At 40.5% G+C, this 19,618-nt stretch overlaps 1 protein-coding gene across 6 annotated transcripts in view; it reads left to right on the top strand.

Moving 5' to 3' along the window:
* Positions 1-19,618, top strand: part of AMY2 (amylase, alpha 2B (pancreatic)) — a 37,714-nt gene that overhangs the window by 8,725 nt on the left and 9,371 nt on the right. The window contains exons 1-2 of one of the 6 annotated variants that reach the window (XM_021088708.1): positions 12,985-13,092; positions 15,275-15,425. The exons of 1 other annotated variant lie outside the window; for it this stretch is intronic. The gene's annotated coding sequence lies outside the window, so the exon portion shown is untranslated. Of the gene's footprint in view, positions 1-7,288; positions 7,365-12,915; positions 13,093-13,158; positions 13,422-15,274; positions 15,426-19,618 lie in introns of those variants that run through there. 4 more of the 6 variants (XM_021088709.1, XM_021088710.1, XM_005663621.3 and 1 more) reach the window with 4 other exon arrangements.

The raw sequence follows: 19,618 nt of genomic DNA, 5'->3' as shown, positions 1-19,618 counted from the left end.
TCCATGTACACTTGGGAAGAATGTATAATCTGCTCCTTGGATGGGGACTGTTTTATTGTTTAGATCCATTTGTTCTAAAGTGTGGTCCAATCCAGTGTTTTCTGGTTGCGTTTTCTGTGTGAACTGTCCATTGGTGACAGTCGTGTACTGACATCCTGTACTATTGTATTGTGGTCTGTTTCTTGCTTCAGGTCTTTTAGTATTTGCTTACTATATTTCAGAGCTCTGCTTTTGGGCGTTTGTCTGTTTACCATTGCTTATATCTTCTTGATCTATTAACCCCTTGGCCATTATATACTAACCGTCTTTGGCTCTTACTGCCATTTTTGGCTCGAAGTCTGTTTTGTCTAAGTATGACTAACCCAGCTTTTTTTGGTTTTCACTCACTTGGACGATCTCCTGTCCCTTCACTTTGAGCATACGTATGCCTCTTGACCTGAACTAAGTCTCTGCTCAGCAGCATATATTTGGGTTTTTTTTTTTTTTTCTTTTCTCCTTTTCCTTCCCCAAACTCACTCTGTGCCACTTGATTGGTGAATCCAATCTGTTTACATTTAGAGTGATTGTTGCTGTATAAGGACTTATCACTCTCATAATTATTGCCTTCCTCTTATTTTTTATCTTATTTTTTCCCCGTTTCTTTCTGTCTATTTTTGTAAATGAGTGGTTTTTCCCTAGCGATTGTCTCAGTACCCCATTTTTATGGTTTTTGATCCTGTTCTAGATATTTGCCTTGTGGTTACCATGAGGCCTACACAAAGCATCTCATAGGAATAAAATAGTCCTTTTTTTTTCCATGATAACGACTTTTCTTTTGCAACTATAGTGGTTTTACTCTTTTATTCTTTTTATATTTTTGATGTTACAATTTTCCTATTGCTATGCTGTGAATTCATCACCAAATTGTAATAGCTGAAATTTTGTTTAATGTGTTCCTCCTTTAACTTTATACTAGCATTAAGTGGTTAACACACCACTCTAATACAGAGTAACAATTTTCTATTTGCGATTGTCTATTTTTAACCTTTACCAGGGTATTGTGTCCTTTCCCATGTTTTTATGTTGTTAATTAGCTTCTTTGCTTTTCTACTTGAGGAACTTTTTTGGCACCCTTGCAAGTCATGTCTAACGGTGGTGAACTGCTTCAGGTTTTGTTTGTATGGGAAAGCCTTTATTTCTCCCATATATATGAAGGATAACTTAGCTGGATAAAGCATTCTCAGCTGGCAATTTTTAAGCTTTTATCACTTTGAATATGTCATTTCATGCTCTCCTGTTCTGTAAAGCTTTTGATGAGAAATCTACTGATAACCTAGTAGAGTTTCTTTGTAGATAACTTTCTTTTTTTCCTTGGACAATTTTAGTTTTCTTTCTTTGCCGTTAAATTTGTGACGGTTTCATTATAATGTGTCTTGGAAATGATCTTATTTTTTGCATTGTGATAGTAGGAAATTCTATAAGCTTGGTGGACTTGTATGTCCAATTTGTTCCCCAGGTTTAAAGTTCCCTCAGCTATTATTTTTTAAACAAATTCCTTGCCCCCTTTTCCTCCTCATCTCCAGCTAATATAACATTTACTCTTATATTTGCTTTTCTGTTCACATTCTTAAGGTTCATAGGGTTTTTTCATTTAAGAAAATATATCTGTTTTCTACCCTTTTCTAACTGAATCCTTTCTGAATTCCTATCCCCGCAATCACTTAGTCTTTCTTCTACCTCATAGCCTCATATCCAATGAGTTCTTCATTTCATTCCCTGTTTTCCTCAGTTCCGGAATTTCTGTTTGGTTCCTACAAAAAAAAGAAAAATCATTTTCTTTGGTAGAGCATCTCTTATGGCCATTAATTTTATTCCTGAGTTCATTGGCCGGCCTTTCTGAGTTTTCTTGTCACTTCCTGCATTTCTTTTTTTTTTTTTTTTTTAATTTTCCCACTGTACAGCAAGGGGGTCAGGTCATCCTTAGATGTATACATTGCAGTTACAGTTTTTTCCCCCACCCTTTCTTCTGTTGCGACATGAGTATCTAGACATAGTTCTCGATTCTATTCAGCAGGATCTCCTTATAAATCTATTCTAGGTTGTGTCTGATAAGCCCAAGCTCCCGATCCCTCCCACTCCCTCCCCCTCCCATCAGGCAACCACAAGTCTCTTCTCCAAGTCCATGATCTTCTTTTCTGAGGAGATGTTCATTTGTGCTGGATATTAGATTCCAGTTATAAGTGATATCATATGGTATTTGTCTTTGTCTTTCTGGCTCATTTCACTCAGTATGAGAGTCTCTAGTTCCATCCATGTTGCTGCAAATGGCATGATGTCATCCTTTTTTATGGCTGAGTAGTATTCCATTGTGTATATATACCAAATCTTCCGAATCCAATCATCTGTCGATGGACATTTGGCTTGTTTCCATGTCCTGGCTATTGTGAATAGGGCTGCAATGAATATGCGGGTGCATGTGTCTCTTTTAAGTAGAGCTTTGTCCAGATAGATGCCCAAGAGTGGGATTGCAGGGTCATATGGAAGTTCTATGTATAGATTTCTAAGGTATCTCCAGACTGTTCTCCATAGTGGCTGTACCAGTTTACATTCCCACCAGCAGTGCAGGAGGGTTCCCTTTTCTCCACAGCCCCTCCAGCACTTGTTATTTGTGGACTTATTAATGATGGCCATTCTGACTGGTGTGAGGTGGTATCTCATGGTAGTTTTGATTTGCATTTCTCTTATAATCAGCGATGTTGAGCATTTTTTCATGTGCTCATTGGCCATCTATATATCTTCCTTGGAGAACAGTCTATTCAGGTCTTTTGCCCATTTTTCCATTGGTTGATTGGTTTTTTGCTGTTGAGTTGTATAAGTTGCTTGTATATTCTAGAGATTAAGCCCTTGTCAGTTGCATCATTTGATACAATTTTCTCCCATTCTGTAAGTTGTCTTTTCATTTTCTTTTGGGTTTCCTTTGCTGTGCAAAAGCTTTTCAGTTTGATGAGGTCCCATGGGTTTATTTTTGCTCTAATTTCTACTGCTTTGGGAGACTGACCTGAGAAAATATTCATGATGTTGATGTCAGAGAGTGTTTTGCCTATGTTTTCTTCTAGGAGTTTGATGGTGTCTTGTCTTACGTTTAAGTCTTTCAGCCATTTGAAGTTTATTTTTGTGCGTGGTGTGAGGGTGTGTTCTAATTTCATTGCTTTGCATGCAGCTGTCCAGGTTTCCCATCAATGCTTGCTGAACAGACTTTCTTTTTCCCATTTTATGTTCTTGCCTCCCTTGTCAAAGATTAATTGACCGTAGGTGTCAGGGATTATTTCCAGATTCTCTATTCTGTTCCATTGGTCTGTCTGTCTGTTTTGATACCAGTACCACACTGTTTTGATGACTGTGGCTTTGTAGTATTTCTTGAAGTCTGGGAGAGTTATGCCTCCTGCTTGGTTTTTGTTTCTCAGGATTGCTTTGGCGATTCTGGGTCTTTTGTGGTTCCATATAAATGTTTGGATTGTTTGTTCTAGTTCTGTGAACAATGTCCTAGGTAATTTGATAGGGATTGCATTGAATCTGTAGATTGCTTTGGGTAGGATGGCCATTTTCACAATACTGATTTTTCCAATCCAGGAACATGGAATATCTTTCCATTTCTTTACATCTTTTTTGATTTCTTTGATTAAAGTTTTATAGTTCTCGGCATATAGGTCCTTTACCTCTTTGGTCAGGTGTATTCCGAGGTATTTGATTTTGTGAGGTACAATTTTAAAAGGTATCATTTTTTTTGTATTCCTTTTCTAGTGTTTCATTGCTGGTATACAGAAATGCAACTGACTTCTGAATGTTAATCTTATATCCTGCCACTTTGCTGAATTTATTAATCAGTTCAAGGAGTTTTGGGGTTGAGTCCTTAGGGTTTTCTAGGTGTAGTATCATGTCATCTGCATACAGTGACAGTTTGATCTCTTCTCTTCCTATATGGATGCCTTTTATTTCTTTTGTTGGTCTAATTGCTGTGGCTACGACTTCCAAAACTATGTTGAAGAGCAGTGGTGAGAGTGGGCATCCCTGTCTTGTTCCAGATTTGAGTGAGAAGGCTTTCAGTTTTTCCCCATTGAGGATTATATTTGCTGTGGGTGTATCATAAATGGCTTTGATGATATTCAGGAATGTTCCCTCTATACCCACTTTGGCGAGGGTCTTGATCATGAATGGATGTTGAACTTTGTCAAATGCTTTTTCTGCGTCTATTGAGATGATCATATGATTTTTGACCTTTTTTTTGTTAATGTGGTGTATGATGCTGATTGATTTGCATATGTTGAACCATCCTTGTGAACCTGGGATGAACCCGACCTGGTCATGGTGTATAATTTTTTTGATATGTTGTTGGATTCGGTTGGCTAAGATTTTGTTGAGAATTTTTGTATCTATATTCATCAATGATATTGGGCGATAGTTTTCTTTTTTGGTGGTACCTCTGTCTGGTTTTGGAATGAGGGTGATGGTGGCCTCATAGAATGTCTTTGGGAGTATTCCTTCTTCTTCAACCTTTTGAAAGAGTTTAAGGAGGATGGGCACCAATTCCTCTTTATATGTTTGATAAAATTCACCTGTGAAGCCATCTGGTCCTGGACTTTTATGTGTAGGGAGTGATTTTATGACCTCTTCAATTTCATTTCTAGTGATCGGTCTGTTCAGTTGGTCTGTTTCTGCTTGATTCAGTTTTGGCAGGCTGTAAGATTCTAGAAAATTGTCCATTTCTTCCAGATTGTCAAACTTGTTGCCATACAGTTGTTCATAGTATTCTCTTATGGTTTTTTGTATTTCTGCTGTATCCGTTGTGATTTCTCCTTTTTCATTTATAATTTTGGTTATTTGGGTTCTTTCTCTCCTCTTTTAGGTGAGTCTGGCCAGGGGTTTGTCAATTTTGTTCACCTTTTCAAAGAACCAGCTCTTGGTTTTATTAATTTTCTCTATTGTTTTTTGAGTCTCTATTTTATTGATTTCTTCTTTGATCTTTATAATTTCCTTCCTTCTGCTGACTTTAGGACTTTTTTGTTCTTCTTTTTCTAATTCGTTTAGGTGGAGGGTTAAGTTGTCAATTTGGGATCTTTGTTCTTTTTTGAGAAAGGCCTGGATTGCTATAAATTTCCCTCTGAGCACTGCTTTCGCAGCATCCCATAGATTTTGAGAGGTTGTGTCTTCATTATCATTTGTTTCAAGGTAGTTTTTAATTTCCTTCTTGATTTCCTCATTGACCCATTGGTTTTTTAGTAGCATGTTGTTTAGTCTCCATGGAGTAGGTTTTTTCTCTTTGCTTTTCCCATGGTTGATTTCTAATTTCATGGCATTGTGGTCAGAGAAGATACTTGAGATAATTTCTACGCTCCTAAATTTATTGAGATTCGCTTTGTGTCCCAATATGTGGTCGATTCTTGAGAATGTTCCATGTTCATTTGAGAAGAATGTGTATTCTGCTTTTTTTGGATGTAGTGTCCTGAAGATATCAATGAAGTCTAACTTTTCTATTGTTTCCTTTAGGATCTCTGTTGCTTTATTGGTTTTCTGTCTAGAGGATCTGTCCATTGATGTGAGGGGGGTATTTAGGTCTCCTACTATGATTGTATTCTCATCAATATCTCCCTTTATGTCTGTTAATATTTGTTGTATGTATCTGGGTGCTCCTGTATTTGGAGCATATATGTTGACAATAGTAACATCCTCTCCTTGGATGGATCCCTTAATCATTAAATAGTGTCCTTCTTTGTCTGTCTTTATGCCTTTTGTTTTAAAGTCTATTTTGTCTGATATGAGCGTTGCGACTCCTGCTTTTCTGTCATGTCTATTGGCGTGAAATATTTTTCCCCACCCTTTCACTTTCAATCTATATGTATCTTTTGTCCTAAGGTGAGTTTCTTGTAGGCAGCATATTGAAGGTTTTTGCCTTTTTATCCACTCAGCCACCCTGTGTCTTTTGATTGGGGCATTCAGTCCATTGACATTTAAGGTGATAATTGATAGATGATTATTTATTGCCATTTGAACCTCGTGTTCCAGTTGATTCTATGGTTCTCCATTTTTTTTTTTTTTTTTTTTTGGTTGGATGGTCTCCTGTTATTATCTGCTTGAGTGTTTTTTTTTTTCATTTTTTGCAAATGCAATATTTGGTTTTGGCTTGTGATTGCCCTGTTTTTTAAGTATGCTAACCCCTTCCCATAAATGTGTGTTTTAGCCTGATGGTCCTGTAAGTTCAACCACTTCATTACTATATTAAAATTAAGAAGAGAGACATACATATAAACAAAAAGGGTTATTTACCTCCTGTCATCCCTTGCCCACATTTTATGGTTTTGATGACTCTTTTTTATTTTTTTCTTTTTAATTTTATTTTGTTTGAAGCATGTTCATGATTAAATCTGTATGCTGGCTTATTTGAGTGACTTCTCTCTGATTGCAGTTTCCTCAGTCCTAGTTCTTCCTCTTCTTCTTCTTTTTTTTTTTCTTTTCTTTTTTCTTCCCTTTCCTTCCTTTCTTTTTGGTTTAGAGAAGCCCTTTCAATATTTCCTTTAACCTGGGTTTTGTGTTGCTGTATTCTTTAAGTTTTTGTTTGTTGGGAAAAATTTTTATTTCCCCTTCTATTTTAAATGATATTCTTGCTGGATAGAGTATTCTAGGTTGCATATTTTTTCCTTTGAGCACTTTAAATATCTCTTGCCATTCCCTCCTGGCCTGTAGTGTTTCTGTAGAGAAATCAGCTGATACTCTTATGGGGGTTCCCTTGTAGGTAACATTCTGTTTTTCTCTTGCTGCCTTGAGGATCCTCTCTTTATCACTAACTTTTGCCATTTTTATTATGATGTGTCTTGGTGTGGGTCTGTTTGGGTTCAGTTTGTTTGGGGCCCTCTGTGCTTCTTGTATCTTGAATCCAGTATCCTTTAGATTTGGGAAGTTTCCAGCAATAATTTCTTCAAATATATTTTCCATTCCCTTATCTTTTTCTACTCCTTCTGGAATTCCTATTATGCGTAGATTGGCCCGCTTTATATTATCCCACAGGTCTCTTATATTGCTTTCCAGTTTTTTGATTCGGTTTTCTGTCTGTTGACCAGATTGAGTGATTTCCATTATTCTATCTTCCATATCACTGATTCGTTCTTCTGCATTATTCATTCTGGTTTTTACTGCCCCTAGTTCAGTTTGCATCTCTGCAAATGAATGTTCTAGTTTTTCTTGGCTCCTCCTTATATTTTCTAGTTCCTTTCTGAGGGTATCTGCATTACTGTTCATATCTTCTCTTAATTCCTTCAGTATTTTCACTAGTTCTCTTTTGAACTCCAGGTCTGTCAGACTGCCGAGATCTGTTTCATTGTTGACTGTTTTAGGTGAGTTCTCCTGTTGGTTTGACTGGGGGTGGTTTCTCAGCTTCTTCATCTTGCTTGTTGTTTTCTTTCTCCTGAGGGAGTTGTGCTCTCCGTGATCGGGCAGTGTTTGCCTTGTCACTGCCGTGGAATATTTCCTGAGGGCTGGCGTTGTTGGTCAATCTTTTTTGAGGCAGTGTGGCTTTTCTGGAGTGTTGATGGGGCTAACAGTGTTTCTTTGAAGCAAAGGAGGACTTCCTGAGGGCAGACAGGACTGAGAGGTCCACACTGCGATGGTAGCAGATTTCACTTGGTCATGCAGAGCTTGCTCTGGTGTTTTTAGGTTGTGGGGTTCTTGCAGGGGGTTGGCGGTGTTGGGCAGCTGCTCTTTAGGGGTGCATCACCCCCTGGCGGCTGGAGCAGCTATCTGGGGCACTGAGAACCTGATAGGCTCTTCCCTAGGGCAGCCCAACTCAGAAGGACAGCCTGAGAATGTAGGCGGATCTTTTCACAGTCTGGCTGAGCTTGTTGCAGCTTTTCTGGGCTGCAGGGGGTCCTGCCTGGAGCTGGCAGTCCTATGCAGCTGGTCCACTAGAGCGTTCCCTGGGGGCTTGGGCGGGTAGCAGGGCCGTTGGAAACCGAAGAGGCTCCTCCCCGGGGCAACCCGACTCAGAAAAACCGTCCGAGAATTAGGCCGATCTATTCACAGCCTGGCTAAGCTTGTTCTAGCTTTTCTAGGCTGCAGGCCTTTTCTCGGGGGCTGGTGCTGTTTGGTGCTGCTCTGCGGAAGTGTAGCCCCTCCAAAGGGCAAGCAGGCCTGTGTAGGGACAGCCCCTGCGGTGGTAGGCTTCAGGCATTTGTTGAGGCCAGCCCTCCTGGATGGCAGGCAGCCCCAGGTCCCTGAGAGCGTAGGGCGTGGCGGGGGTGGGGGGAGGGGATGCACTGGGAAGCAGAGTTTTCAGCTGGCTAGCGGGCCTGTAAGCTTGCTGTGGCTTGGGGGTATTCTATGGGGACCCACCCCTTCTTCTCTCCCCTCCCCAGCACGGGCGCAGACCAGGCTCTTCTCCCAGGTTCCCTCTGATGTGGCTTTCCCCTTCCCCACCCCTGGAGTATTGCTCCCTTCCTCTGGGACAGCTTTGTTTTCTAGTCTCCCAGGCAGTCTCTGCCCCGTCAACTGGTTTCTAGACCTCCCAAGCAGTTTCCGCTCTGCCCCGCCCCCCTAGCCCGGGGACTAATCTCTGGAGCCGAGGTCTCGGTGCCCAGCCCCCACCCAGGCGTCCCCCGGCCCCCTCTCGGGGACCAACCTTCGGCGGCGAGGTCTCGGTGCCCAGCCCCCCTCCCAGGCGTCCCCCGGCCCTTTCTCAGGGATTAATCTTTGGAGGCGAGGTCTCGGTGTTCAGCCCCCACCCAGGCGTCCCAACTTCCGGTGACTCCGCCCGCAGTTCAGACGGTCCGCCGGGTTCCCGATCGGCTCCCCCGCACTCCAACCCACCGCCACACTCCTCTCTGCATCCGGAGACCTGCCCCCCCCTCCCGGCTCGTCCGATCCCTCGCCCGGTAGGTGACTTTCCAGGGTGCGGGATCCCTTTCTCCTCCGCAGTTCCCTTTCGGGAGCCCCCGTCCCACTCGGATTCACCTTCTCCCACTCTCCTCTTTTCTCCTGTTCTGCCCAATAATGTCACGAATTTCTTGCCGTTATTGGAGTTTAGGTTCCTCTGCCAGCGATTGGTTGCTGTTCTGTGCGAGTCATTTATTCTGCAGATGTGCTTTTTTTGTTGTGTTTGTGGGAGAGGGCGAGCGTGTCTTCCTACTCCTCCGCCATCTTGTCCCCTTCCTTTTTTTAAAAAATTTTTTTTTTTTTTTTTTTTTTGTCTTTTGTCTTTTTTGTTGTTGTTGTTGCTATTTCTTGGGCCGCTCCCACGGCATATGGAGGTTGCCAGGCTAGGGGTTGAATCAGAGCTGTAGCCACCGGCCTACGCCAGAGCCACAGCAACGCAGGATCCCAGCTGCGTCTCCCTGCGTTTCTAATAATAGCTACTTTGAATTCTTTGTCAGATCTCAATATTCTGTACCTTTGAATTCAGTTGCTAGAGGATTATTTTCTTTTTGTGATACCCTATTTCTTTGGTTTTTCTTAGTGTTTGGGAATATGTGCCTCTGCTTTTGCATTTGAAATAGCACATGCTTTTCTTCAATAAGTATTTGTTTATTTTTGCTGGTGCATCTCAAGCCTGACAATTAGAAAATATTCTTTTGTTTTCCCAAAGGTGGCGCTATATCTCGATTTTTGAGAGTCTGTAGAAACTGGTTCTTGGGGTTGTTCTTGGGCACGTGTGAAAAAAAGCTTGCTTCAGAGTCCAGGGAGGGAGTGGGCTTAGCAAGGGAGACTTTTGGGGGGTACCATAGCCTGGTAGGGAGATCCTAGAGTCGGGAACCCCAGAGCCCTGAAGCAGAGAGCAGGGAACATGTTCCTTCAGTGCCCTTTGATACTCTTGTCTGCCCACTTTCTTTTCCTTCTCATCCCCCCAGTCAAGGAGGTCCCTCCTCAGAACTCCAGATACTGCTGGAGAGAAATGAGACCTTCTAGATATAGCTCATGTGTACCTGGGCAGTCTTTCCCTCACCACTTTTGTTCTCTCCTCTTGTTACAGACAGGCAGCTACCTCTGCTGCCACGGTGGGGAAGGAGGTTGCCTTAGCAAATTCCTCCCTCCCTCCTCTGCCCCCAGACTTCTCTGTGTCCTGCTCCAGTGACATGCTGGCTTCTCCCACAAGGCTGCCTGCACCTCCACAAATTTCCTTATCTCGTATGTGTGTCCACTCAGTTGTGTGCTCTGCTGGTTCCCCTTCTCCCATTTGGAGCAAGTGGGAGAGGGCAGACTCATCCACTCCCGTTGTTCTGCAACCCCTGCTGGGGTCCTGTCCACCTGTTTTGAATGCACAAGTGGGTAGCAATCTCCTAGAGGATCTGGTATAAAATGAAGAGGACTTTTGTTTGGTTATAGATGTCTATTTAGTTGTAAGTCAAAGGGGGAGGAAGAAAAGAACAATTCATACCACCCTGTTGCTGATGTCATGGCAGTTTGGTTGCATTTTAGAGTGGTCTGATGGAAATGCTGGCTTATCTTGTTCTTAGGCCTTGTTTTCTGTATCAGTAACCTAAGATGAGATTTTTAGGTAAGTGGTTTCAAGTGATCATTACAAGGGACACTGACAATGTATAGTGATAGATTTTTTTTTATAAATCTAAATTCCATAACTTTATATTAAAATGTTTTTACACTTTTTTGGAAATTTTGTTTTCTACTTCAAGTCTGGAAACCATTGGACTAGTTTATTCCAATTGGATCTCTCCGTCTTAGCCCTCTGATCTTCTGGTTTATTGTTCCCTTGACCTCCTATATTGTAAGACAAAGACAGTGTCATAAAAGACTGCTTTGTGAATCAGAGAGCGTAAGGAAACTTATTGGTTGTATCAGTGGAGATAGAATAGGTTATGCTGCAGTGAAAAAGAGCTAAAAAGTTTCATTGCCTTACAGTAGCCAAGTTTACTTCTCATGTTCCTCTCTGACCAAAAAGCATACTTTTCATTAGTCATTTTACAATCTGTCCCATAAACATCATATTGATACATGTTTTACAATCAGAGAAGCCCCAAGTAAAACATTACTTCTGCTTGCATTTCCTTGCCAAAGCAAATCACATGGGCACTCCTGAATTCAAAAAGACAGAGGCGTATATTTCACCTGCAGGGAGAAGAACCAAATCTTTATAAACAATAATATATTCTGTGGGTGCGTATGAGATGAGGAGTAAAAACTAACAACAAAACGAATTTCATTTAGAGTGCAAATTAGAAAAACAGGAAATTTGAGAACAACCCTTACAATTTCTTCAGTCTTCTGCACATACTAATATTAGCTACAGAGGCATTTTCTGATTCCAACGTATCCTCACATACAATGTTTTATTTTATTTTTTTATAACAACCCAGTGAGGGAGATAAAAAAGACAGAATAGTAGCGATGAGCTCACTCTAGAATTAGATTGCTTCGTTTTGAATTTCAGCCCCAACATTTACTAAAATATGTTGATGGGCATGAAGAGTTTCCTTATCTGAAGACTGAGTATAATCATCATTCCGTTCTGCATTTATATATGTGTGAGGAATCAAAGTGATACTACGTGGAAATGGCATATAGTAACACCCAATGCATAGAGTTAATTACTGTTAATTATTTATGTATTTTTATCATATTCATCAGCACTATTGCTCTTACCATTTTCTAAATGAGGACCTAAATGCAATCTCTAGACGTCATGTTTTCTCTGAGGTTCAAATTGGATTTAAAATTAAATTTTTGGCAAAACGTGGATTTAAAATTAAATTTTTGGCTTAGAGACTGTTTCCATTCCAGTCATACTTATTTAATTTAACATCATCATATTCTGTGTCTTTAAGGTTATTTTAGCAAAGAGCTTTTTTCTTATAGATTGGTATTAATGGTTCAGGGGAAAAAGACTAGTTGAGGCTGGGATGTTGCCAGAGGCCAGCTCCGGCGGCCAGGGAGTATACATCCCGATCGGAGAGGGACACGGCATCGGCGAATGTACAATTACGGAGACAGCCTCTTTGTCCCTTCTTTCAGGGCGCTGGACTGCTCAAAATTTTATTGGCAACAGTGGTTGATTATATAGACAGTTTTTTGCTGCAGATTACATCACAGTGTTAAAAGTACATTGGTTAACTATTACATGGTATAGCAGCTATGCATCGTGTTTTAAGATCTTTGTTTTAACTAAACTTAGTGGCTACAATTTAGGGGCAGTTAGGTACAATACATCATGTTTTAAGATCTCTGTCTTAACTAAACTTAGTGGGTACAATTTAGGGGCAATTAGGTACAATACATCGTGTGGAAAGGAGGAGACAGTACAAATCATCCCATGGCCAGCCAGTCTTTACAATCTGAAGAGTTCACAGACACAAGAATTTGGCATTCACAAACCTTGTTTGTAGACTGGTGCTTATTCAAAGCGTTATGGCAGGGAGACAGTGTAAGTAAATATAAGCCAACTTAACTAAACTAGCTATCACTTAAAAGCTTTTAAAATCAAAGACAAAACTCACAGCTAGGTTTTTTGGATAATATATGGCTAACTTCTATGGGCCTCATTAAAATCCTGACTCTAAAGTTTACTACATAACTAGTTAATAGATAAACACTATGTTTTAACTAAGTTGGATTAAAATAGGGGAAAGTCCTTCAGGATGAAATTCTTACTATATTATTGTTGTAACTTTGTTAAATCACAAATCACCACAGGAAGATAAGAATGGGAAATAAGAATAATCAGTAAATAATCAGGAAAGACTGAGGAAAACTGAATAGCAGGTGAATAACAGAAAAGACTAAGTTATCCATGGGACAAGCCCCACGCAGCAACACAAAATGGGAATTATTTCCTGGGAAATTTAGTTTTCCACCTATGTCAGCAGGCGAGCCTTATTGTCTTCTGGGGCCTGTCCTCGGAATTGTGCCCTACAGGCCGGCATCCCCTTGTTTAGGAACATGCCCTCGGAATGGTACCCTTCAGACAGGCCCCTTTTCCTGATTAGGAGATTGTCCTTGGAACTGCACCGTTCAGGCGAGCTCCCTTCCTCGGCTTCTTGTATCTTCTCGGCTCCCCGCAGTGAGAGAGGCTACTGAGAACGAAAGAAGAAGAAAAAGAGAAAGCGAGCAACTGAAAAGGTACAGTGTAATTTGAAGAAGTGGCAGGGCAGCAAACTGAGCTAGAAGAGGGAAGTCGGTGATTTGCTAGGAAGCAGGAGTGATAATGGCCAATCTGGTGCTGTTGTGGAGTTTAGACTCTGTACAGATTAGGTTTGGAGAATTAAAGCAGGGCCATAACAACACCTATTGAAATGAAAATTATTCTAGGAAATCTCTAAAGATCTAAGGTCAGCATTTGTCCTAATTGAAGACAAAGCAAAATCAGAGCTGTGTGGTTCTGCTTTTTTAATAAATGAAAACACTGAGCTCTGGGTCTGGGAGATTGCTGACTTAGGGAAGTTGATGTGGTAAGTTATTTAAAGGTATTTTTGAATGTCATATAGCTTCCCCCTCTCTTTGTGTCTTGAAATAAGTGTTTTCTGACGTATGCTTTGCTGTTGTTCAACTGTTGGCAGTTTATTTTAGGCTTGTTGACAACTCAGGTTTCAATTTCCAGCAGCGCAAAACGTATTATTTGTATTTGCAATGCATCTGGACTTTGGCTCAAAGTATTTATGTGTCATAAATCTGGTATGCAAACTTGATTATCTTTGCTTTTGCTTCTCTAATCTTCACATGTGACTTGTGAAGCTGAGCTTGAGTTTATTTTCCTTTTTGTTTCCTTTTTTTCAGGGATGACAGGATACTGTTTTGAGAATTTTGTACGTAATTCAGTATCAAATTTAGAAGATAAATTATGGCGTTTTTTGGTACAAGAAACTACTAACTCGACCAAGTACTATAGTAATAACACTACCTCAACCTCTAGAACCTTGAAAACTGGCAAAATGGGAAGAAAGAAAAAAAAAACACTTGGAGATAAATATGTGATAAAATATCAAGTGTAACCGTGACATTGAAAGTATTTCCATTAAAATATTTTTTGATGTTATTTGCTATGAAGATATTTAAGAGGTATCCGGGCTAGTAGCTATAAATGGTGAGGGAGGATAACTTGTCTCTTCTTGGTTGGCTTTAATTTATTTACATGTTAGAAGATATTAGTATCTGCCCAATCACATCTGAGATGTGAAGTCACTTTGGATAGAGGATATGAGCTTTGAAAATAGGTAACTACTATATCTATAAGTAGAAAGGAAGCTATAGAATTATACAAGTTTGTTGCCTGCTTCTGTTTTTTTCTAACATTTTAGTAGATCTTCTTTATTTTATTTATGTCACAGTTTTGGTGCGCTTTAATCAGGCTTGAAGCTAAATCACTAAATTTATGGCATTCAGTATGTTAAGAGAAATCATGAATTTATCTTAGAGCCTCTCCCCTGTAGTGCCACTTATATTGGGCACAGTGAATAAAATAACAAAAGCCTCTTATATAATACTGATTGAGCAAAAAACACTTGAGAATATCAGTAACTAACAAACTTTTTGATAGCTCCGAGTTAACAAAAAATTTTTCGTTCTTCACATTGCAGGTGTTTTGCTAAAACTTCAAATAGAAGCACTCCCTCAGGAGTATTGTTTGGTGCTGAGATATTATCAAATATCCTATTTAATTTTTTTGGAATTCCCAAGACATCTCATTTTGCACATTATAGTAACCACTAGATATTTGAATTTTTAAAAAAAGTTTCTTTTATGGAAATCCAGGAACTATGTGGTGTGAGCAACAGAGTAGTGATGCAAGTATCATTAACTGTGAATAGCTTTTCTGAGGAGAACCATTGTAGGAAAACTGTAATGGGAAGTAGACATAACAGTTATTTCAAGTTCTTATTTTTTTGTTTTGTTTGTGATACCAAAGATGTCAGAATGTGCTTGCAGATTTTACTTCACACTTCTAAATACACTTTAGATGTGGATCCTTGGTTGATCCTTGGGTAGGAGCTTAGATGATTAGATATCTCCATCTATGCTGGGATGCTAATAAAATTTGCCAGATTTTGTCCGAAAGTGATCCTTTAACACAGTTTTAAAACACTTTGTGGAAAACACTTGTTATTTAAAGAACAGTGCAGAGGTAACTGATGAGGCAATGCTGAGAAGCTACTTCACACTAACATGTACTTTGCCAAAAGCGCTGAAGATTTTCTAAAAAGAGAGCGAGAGAGCAAGCAAGGAAGAAAGCAAAAGAAAAGAAAATGTGGGAAAAAATTGAAGGCGGAAAACATGCCTGGTTCCTTCTCATTTTCATATCCCGTAGGTTCCTCTGGGGGATATTGAAAATACTCCCGAGATAGAGAAAGTGTTACTAGAATTTGGGAAGAGTGGAATGAAAAGACAGAATGTCCAAGTGATGATAAGTGAAAGTGGGAAGAGAACCTGAGTTTGCAGCAGTTTGAATAGCAGCAGAGGTAAAGATAACCATACTTTGATAACACCAGCGTTACAGCAACCAAATGCCTCGAACTTTTCCTGTGTCTCTGCACTGTGGTAACAGCTCTGCCTGTGTTAATCCATTTACTCTTCATAAGGGCTCTGTGAGGTACACGATCCATGTTTTAGTTCACAGGTGGATTTAGAGATAGTACTTGCCAGGATCCCACAGCTGATAAGTGGCAGGGTCAGGGTGTACCTTAGAGGTTAACTCCCAAGGCCGTGTTCTTAACCGTTACAATTTTAACATTTGTAACCATGAGTCAGTGTGAAGTTCCAATGATGCCCCTCTTCTCTAATTCTCAACTCTTTATCACCATCAGTCCAATATCATCCTCTACCTAGTCAGTCTTCTATTGTCTTTCTAATACGCATCTACATGCAGCTAGTGTTTTGCCTTCCTTGCAATGTTTCTCTTCCTATTTGTTTGTGAAAAGCTTTTTGGGGAGGGGGGCGGGGAGGGAGGGAATTAAACTCCTCTCCCTGCTTTGAAGGCACCTTTTTATATGCTGCCTCCTACCTGCCCCATCTATGGACTGCTGGGCTTTGCCCCAAATTGGGATGGTGGATTCAACATCTCTGTGTGTACCTTGTCGACTCCTGAGGGCCCTGCTCTACAGGCCCGATAATTCCACCAAGTGGTTTGGCCCATGCATACTAGTTGCTTATGGATAGCAGCTGTTCTGACTGGCTGCTGTCTGTCCTAAAACAGTTTGTTAAATATTTCGTGTGCCGTTTCTGAAACCATCATTTTCTTGCTGGAAACTGCCAAATCTGTCTGTCGTCTTTTTTCTTGTCTAATGCTTTTTGATATGTCAAGCTCAGTATATCCTGTATTAGCTCCTCCGTTTCCCTAAACCAAGTCTGCCTCTAGATTGCACTGTGAGCGTTGTCACTGTTCCACTCAGTAAACTTTAAATTGCAGCGTTGTTTTTGACCCTTCCTTTTCTCTATTCCCCTACTTCTGTAGAATTAGCTCCGCTACATCTACTGCCTCTCTCCTCTCGGTATCAATTAGTTCTTGCTGAATAGCAGTAATTTATGATGTCTCGCGTGTGTGTAAGTTGACTAGGTGGTTCTTCTGCTGGTTTGCCTCTGGAGTAATCATTCAGCCACAGTGAGCTGGAGGATCAGCTCACATGGTTGGGATGGCTTGGGACAATTAGAGCTCCCCATGTGGCCTTGCATCCCAGTTAGCGTCACAGTTCCCATCGCAGATTTTCAAGAGATCAAGACCCACTGTGCAGATGCTAGTCAGACGTTTATTGTGTCTTATTTGCTGACATTCTTCTGGACCAAACAAGTTATAAACCAATTCCATAGGCTGTGTAGGAAGAGATTCCACAAACATAGGGATGCTGGCAAGTGTCATTCATAGGGTGGCACTTCTTGTTACCATTTTACCATATAGTCTCCTAGTATTAATTGTGATTGCTGGAACTCTCGTTCAGATTTCCTTTTCCCTTCCTTCCTTCCTTCCCTCCTTCCCTGCCTCCCTCCCTCCCTCCTTTCTTTCTTTCTTTCTTTCTTTCTTTCTTTCTTTCTTTTTCTTTCTTCCTTCCTTCCTTCCTTCCTTCCTTCCTTCCTTCCTTCCTTCCTTCCTTCCCTTTCTTCCCTTTCTTCACTTTCTTCCCTTTTCTTTCTTCTTTCCTTTTTCTTTTTTGGCTGCCCAGAGGCCTATGCAGTTCCTGGGCCAGGACTCATATCCAAGCTGCAGTTGTGAGTTACGCCACAGCTGTGGCAATGCCACATCCTTAACCCACTGTGCCAGGACAGAGATGCTGCTGATCCTCTTGAGCCACAGCGAGTCTCCCTAGTTCCCATTTCCATCACTACTCTGTTTTACTCCCGTACAGGTGTTCCCTTTTTTCTGTCTCCTTTATCTTCGTCTTTCAATCCATTTGCTCTACTCCAAAAGCTCTAATCATGTTACCTTCCTGCTGAAAAACAAACAAATGGATAGAAGCCTTCTCTAGCTGGACATAGCTTTCAAAAGAAAGGTTTCTTCTCCCTGACTTTGAGAGACCCCCGGTATAGCTTTCCTACTGTAAGCCCTATGTAAAAGGATGGGTCCTCCCTGTCTAACTAATGTTCTTCGAAGGCGTATTGATTTCCTGCTGTTCTCCTTGCCCAGTGGATGTATTATTTTCTTAGGTAGAAGCCGTATCACCTTATCTCTTTTGGTTAAAATCAAACCCACTCTTCAGGTCACTTTTACCTATTACCATGGATCACCAGGGATTTTCCTGTTAATGAAATACTAAAGCACGTTCCTCATGTCTCTTGTAAGATAGTGATCATATCCTTCATTTTATTATTGTTATTTGTCTTTGTGTGTGGATGCGTCCTTTCTGTGATTTAACATGGGAAAGGTGCCACATCAGGGGTCCAATAGAAATATAATGAAAATCACATAAATGTTTTTAAAAGAATTTGTAGCCAGTTAAAAAGAAACACACACACACACACAAAGAAAAAACCTGGAAAATTTAATGTTAACAAGAAATTTCACTTCTCACAACGTGTAAACATCATACAAATTAACTTTTTACATTTTGTCACCCTCACTCTTCAAAAACTGGAGTATCTTTTATACACAGAGCACATTTCAGTTCAGACTAATGGCATTTTAAGTGTTTAATAGTGAAGTGTTGCTTGTAGTTACCATGTTGGGCAACCTGTCATGAGAATTCTATGAGAATTCTAGTACAGTACAGAGAAGGTTGACTTGTGGTGGGTTGATTGTGAACTTCTGGCTTTATCACTTATATGAGCTTGGACAATTCATTCAGTCTCTCTGAGCCCTGGTTTCTTTTTGTATACAAAGATATTTCAAGGATTTGAACATATTATATAGTTTCTGACATAGTGCTCATTTATTTAAAAAAAAAAATCAATGCAGGCCTGACATAAGCTGAACCAGTACCTTGCATGATACCTGCAACTTAGAGTCTATTTATGAAAACCATTTATTGGTCAAACGAGCCATCGTGCTGTTTGTTTTTCTAGGAATATTAAATATGAAATCTGCTCTTAATAAGGCTTATCCAGGATGACAGTCATGTAAATCCTTACTTTTTATAACATTAATCCAATATCACTTAATAACATCCCGTAGGTTAAAACCTGCCATACAGAGGAGTACATAACTATGGCTGGGAATGTCAATATAAGTTTCATAAAGGTATTTTTTCAACTGCATATGAAAGTAGGAGTAGTTACTAGCTATTGAAGGGTGATACAAGAAAGAAGAAAAGCCCTGGAAAGTCATGCAAGAATAATATTGCTTGTCAAATATGGATAACTTTTATTTTTTGCAGCAGATGGATATTGGAGACTCTGCACTTGTGTTCCGCCCCTCTAACAATTTGAAATATTGAACTCCTAACTCCCAATGGTATGCTATTAGGCTGTGGGGTCTTTGGGAAGGACTTAGGTTAAAGTGATGTCATGAGAGTGAAGGCCCCATGATGGGTTAGTGTCCTTGTACGAAGAGAGGGAGAATCAAGATCTCTGAGCTCCACACTCCGTGAGGATACAAGAAGCTTGCTGTCTGTGAACATGGAATGGGGCTTTCGCAAGACACTGGAGCTGCTGATAGTGTAGTCTTGGGTTTCCCAGCCTCTAGAAATGTGAGAAAGAAATATTTGTGCTAAGCCATCCAGCCTATATGGCATTCTTGTTACAGCAGCTGGAACTGAATGAGAAAAATAGGACACGGAGTATGTTCACGACGTGGGCTGGAGGAGGGACCGAAGGAGAGTGTTGGGATTCACAGAGTGCTCTCGGAACCCCCTCCACAAAGCTAGTACTTCCTCACTTTTCCTCATCTTAGTAAATGGTGTCATCAGATACCTGTTTCTTCAATTTTTCTCTTTCCCCCAGTCTTCGGCGCTAATCTATCGATAAACCGATTGCTTCTCCACCTCTGAGATATATTCTATCAGGGCCCTAGAGCAGCCACTTTCCTCTTTCGTGGACCACTACAAAAGCCTACCTGATCTCTTGGCCCCCAGTCGTGTCCTCCTATAATCCGGTTTTTCACAGCAGAGCAAGAATGGTTTTCTTGGAAAGGAAATCAGAATCTCTTCACTCATCTCTTTCAGCCTCAAAAGCCCTCTCTTTCCTTATGTTCTACAAGGTTCTACATGATCTGGCCTACCTCTCTGAT

This window comes from Sus scrofa, chromosome 4 (genome assembly GCF_000003025.6).
Source record: "Sus scrofa isolate TJ Tabasco breed Duroc chromosome 4, Sscrofa11.1, whole genome shotgun sequence".
NCBI classification, from domain to species: Eukaryota; Metazoa; Chordata; class Mammalia; order Artiodactyla; family Suidae; genus Sus; species Sus scrofa.
The sequence above is the reverse complement of the archived record's forward strand: the minus strand, read 5'-3'. Positions and strand labels throughout refer to the sequence as shown.